Genomic DNA, 4,853 nt, shown 5'->3' with positions numbered 1-4,853 from the left:
GCTTTACCGATGGTAGAGAAGAGCATCTTGTCTTATTGTTGATTCAATGACCACCTTGATGTTCTCTACTCCATATGCAGCACTGATGTTATTGTTGTCTTCTATCAGATTGATGCTGCTAGAAGGAAGGTTTTGTCAGTAAAGCAGTGTTGGCAGATTTGTTGAAATCAATTCTTTTTCCACAATTTTTTCAACCATTCTTCATGTTCATTTAGGATTATATATCAATATTCTGCACATTGTTCTTTCATCTTGTATCAAAATTTTGTCATTATATTTGAATTCTCATACTAGTTTGTTTAAATTTTTTATTTTTTATTTTTTATTTTTATTTATTTTTATTTTTTTTATCAGCTTTCTCTATAGTTATCCCTTGTAATATTGCCTCTTAACTTCAGTTCCTAAACTTCTACTTGGTCGAATCCCGAGTTAATATGCTAACGAGTGATATCCAAAATGTTCTTATTTTGAGTGTTGGCTTACTATGCTAACAAGAAATTGTAAATGAGCTATTCCACCAATTCTTTCTCTGTCTCCCATCATCTAACGGAGTCCATGGCCACATATTTACCCTGGAGAGGTGTTACATTCCCATGAAAGGAAACGCTTTCCACTGCTTTGTAAATAAGGTGCAATTTTCCAGTTGTTCTCTCATGCCAAAGAAGCTAGAGAAATGCCTCAGGCAGCAGTTTCAATATAGACTCTTGGACAATTATTTGGAGACCTCAAACAGAGATATGATTACAAACGAAGTTAACTTGAAGCACTTTTTATATTCTCATTCTTAATAAATCTACTACCGAATTCTTTAGCCCCTCATTTTCCGAGAATCAAAAAGATTGTTTTCAAGTTTGAATTTGTTCATTTGAAATATGGGATACAAATTGACAAGCATAAAATGCACATATCATATCTATTAATTAATTTATGTTCATTTATGATAAATAAATGGTTTATTTATTGGTGGACAAACGAAGGAAAGTTAGAACTGAATGATCTAAAGCACTATTTTTTCATTCAATTTCACCTCAGGACATAGCCGCTTTCTTGTGGCCAGCATGTCTTGATTTCTACAGCCTAATTATGGGTTGTTAAAAATTTTGGACAAAAAGTAATTTTTTTATAAAAATTATAATCAAAAGTAGGAAAAAAATAAGGAGTTATATGTTATTTTACTAGAAGAACTTGCAATAATAATGAATTTGAGGAAAAAAATCTAAAAGGCCACCAGCATTGAACCTGCAGTAATTATTTTATCAGTCCGCAAACAGTGATAAATTCTTTTTCAATTACCACACGCTGATAAAACAAGATTTTCAGCTCCACTCGACCTCAAAACCAGGTGCTAGTGGGTTGTTTTTGGGTGCTATAGTTAGCAAGAATTATCCCATCTCTCAAACAATATCAAAAGAGGAAGGACAATTTTAGGTGCACAATATATACACAATACATTACATTCCTCACGGTGGAGGGACGCACGTACAATAAAATATTAATGGGCTCGTAATCCTATGCACACCATCAAGTGCATAAATAGAATTATCCAAAGAGGAGTTAACCTCTGTTTCTGTACTAAATTCTGGACTGGGCAGCTTAGTACCATATTGAATTACTCAGTCTTATTCAAACCTTTGGGTAACACTCAAAACTGTTTGGTATGTATTCTGTACCATATCCTGATTTTTGGTTTCTCAACATTTTTACTACACTGTTTGTTGCTCTGCTTGTGAAATTTGAGTTTCAAGAATACTTCAAAATCATGTCTTTATTTAGGGATTAGATGGTTTCATAGATGTATTATTACCTTTTTTGGTTTGTGTCTGAGATTTGTGGCCTTTTTTTTGTTCTGTCACAGTTTTGCTTCGAAGCATGTGGTCTGTAGTGGGCAAAGCTCGAGTTTTGAAGGTGGCGCAGCTGTGGCTAGAGGCTTTTGTGGGCGTTTGTCGGTGGTAGTGGCGGACAGGCCACTAGGTATAGTGGTGGTGGCAGCCTCTGGTACTTAAGTTGCTGCGATTGGGGTTGTAAGGAGGTTGCGGTGGTGGTGTCTACTGGTGGAAATAGAGGGTTTTGAACATTTGTAAAATTACCAACCTCACCATTGAAATTGTAACTGACATGGAAAAAGAGTTGCAAGGGTTTGGCTATTCCATGACTGGGAGATTATTACAGAAAAGAAGGTGGTTTGATAAAACCTCTGCATTACCATTTCCCTGCATCCATGACTCTTTGAAGTCAATTTGACCACTTCAATTCAGGAACCGCAAATTAATACTGGCTATATTAATCTCCTAATCTGGAAGAACCATACCCTTCCCTCTATTGCAGCCTTCTTACCATGTTCAGTCACGAATTTAAATGGTCAGAGGTTAGTAGTTTCAAATGTTCAAAACCTGATATTTTCACCTCATCCATATCAACTGGTTCCATTGTCACATGTTTCCTGGAGAGTGGACAGCGTTTTTTTGGCAGTTAATTCTCTGTCTCGATAAAGGAGGTAATTAGCAGTAATAAGATTTCTATGTTTACACTTGTAATAACTGAGCTTCAAACCGGACAAATTTTTTTTGTTGTTTCATTCATGGACAACTTCTATGATGCACGGACATGGACGCATGATTTCAAAAAAGTACCGACACATTGACTAAATCCTTTAAAACTCTTCATTTATATTGTATAAATTTTGTTTTATGCTTGTCATTAATATTTTTTGATGAAATCTTTCAAATCTAAATGCCTATTTGTTATTTACTAATAACATTTAGGTAAAAATGTATAATATTAATAAAAAAGAAAAATAATCATGGTAAAGTATTCGAGGAGTGTCGGTGTCGAACACGTGTCGGACAATGACACGCTATCTTAGTTGAAGTGTTCGTGCTACAGAGGATAACTTAATAAGGAAGCAATCAGTTTTGAAAATTTTAATTAACTTTATTAGTTTCCGCAACCAGCTGTTGTTACCGAAACTAGTTTTGCACTTGTTTAGATGGCTCACCAGTGAAGCTTATCCTCTGGCCTTTCGATTCTACTGCTTTTCAGATTGAGAAACTTATCTTTTTGCCATCTTCGTGGTCTATTAAACAAACGAAGAGGTAGTACCGACACTGATGGAATCCTGCCAGTTGCCTAGTTTGCTAATTGATACAATCTGGTTAGAAACAATGAAAGTTGCAGCTCACTTCAGAAATGGATTTGGTACTAAGAGATGTTGATGGCATCTGGGCAAGCTCTACAGGCACTACTGAAGAATCCGTTGCCGGCTTAAATTTGACTGAAACCAGAGACCTCTTTGATGTAAATAACTTGGTGGTTTGGCAATCCTTTACATTTCACTGATACTTAGGTTCCTAGACAGAAACTAGAATTGGGGCGGAAGTTGATGGCAAATGATTTAGCAGGAGACTGAACTCAAAGATAAATTCTCTCTGTCTACGGCTGAAGAAGAATAAAATTTCATAATACAATTGAACCCCCACAAGTCTATAATCAGTGTTACCAAATAGAAAAAAGAAGCAAGTCATGTCATGTTTCTAAATGGAAGTTTAGCTTTGTATTTCTGTTCTGCTCTAGTGAAGGTTCTTGATCTATTGATAACTTCCTTAAAATATCTCAGCTCAATACTTTTAGTTGGTTTCAGATGGGCACCTGAAATTATAGGAACATAATCTATTTTGGAATGAGGTGGCTGATATTTTTACAGATTATACAGCTACGTGTGGTTATTCTATGCTTCACGGAAATTATTTCATTTTCTCTCACTGGTTTTGTAGTTGTACTAGATCAAGGACTGAAGTCACTCCTCTGATTTGTGTTGCTTCTCCCAATCACAGATTCGTAGAGCTTAAGGATGCCAACTACATTATGGGAAATTCTGAACAGCAACAACTGAACTCCTCTGCATTTTCAAAGACACAGATTGCTCCAAGTGCCTCTATTCGGATCTTAAAGAGGTATGATCTCTATAGATCTTGTGATTGTATTGTAAGTTCCATTACTCCGTAGACATTAAATGCAGATGTCGGGGCGGATTAGTTGTTGCACCTTTTGGCATAGATCAATCTAGACCATTAGATCACGACATTTCAGATGGGGACAAAATATACGCAGTTCAAATCACATCATTAACATGATGGACTTGACCTTCTCTTACGTGGAAAGTGTGCCTCTAAAGAGACCAATTCGATGTGCACGGTTGGACCCCGGCCAGCCCTTGCTGTCGAAGCACCACTCTTGTGGCTGCCAAGCTAGCTGACCTTAGCTAGGTTGTAGCTAGGGAGATGTATTAAATTATATCTAATTAGAAAGTGCAACACTTATATTAAGGACACTTTAAAGCTTACCAACATGGGCATTTTGAAGACTTGTTACAATTCCCTCAATTATCTATATAGCCAACTTAATAAACCATTGTACTCATCTCATGACACGGATTAATTAACACCATTTATCACACATGGGATTCACCTAAAAGGTCTCTCAAAGTTGGCATAATAAATGGCTATAAAATGCATTTATTCTACCTATCGTAGAAAAATAAAGAACGGCTTCTTTATTTTTCGATTTCTTCCGATCACTTAATGTGTGGTCGAAATCAATTTTCTACTGTTTACACATATCTACACTGAGCCCTGAGATAGTAAGAACATAACGAAAAGCAGTACGCAAGAGTTGAGAAGCGGAGATATTGCATTACTCAGTTGATGTATGTTGTGCAGTTGTTCTCTTAATTTAGGCCTGGAAAATTTTTAATTGGGTTTGGTTTAGGCTGAAGAAGCTAGAGATGTGTCTCAGGCAGCAAGGTTTCAATGGAAACTCCTATGGATTGTGAAGACCTCAAAGAGTTTGAGATGTCC

At 36.2% G+C, this 4,853-nt stretch overlaps 1 protein-coding gene across 2 annotated transcripts in view; it reads left to right on the top strand.

Annotated features, from left to right (window-relative positions):
• The window catches only part of LOC111395509 (probable sugar phosphate/phosphate translocator At1g06470), a 12,441-nt gene extending 12,137 nt beyond the window's left edge, over positions 1 to 304 (top strand). For both annotated transcript variants that reach the window (XM_023021529.1, XM_023021528.1), the window contains exon 13: positions 109 to 304. The gene's annotated coding sequence lies outside the window, so the exon portion shown is untranslated. The remainder of the gene's footprint in view (positions 1 to 108) is intronic.
• Positions 305 to 4,853: the final 4,549 nt, after the last annotated feature.

The sequence above is a fragment of the Olea europaea genome, chromosome 6 (assembly GCF_002742605.1).
Source record: "Olea europaea var. sylvestris chromosome 6, O_europaea_v1, whole genome shotgun sequence".
Lineage (NCBI taxonomy): Eukaryota > Viridiplantae > Streptophyta > Magnoliopsida > Lamiales > Oleaceae > Olea > Olea europaea.
Note: the sequence above shows the minus strand (reverse complement) of the source record. Positions and strands in the feature narration are given on the sequence as shown.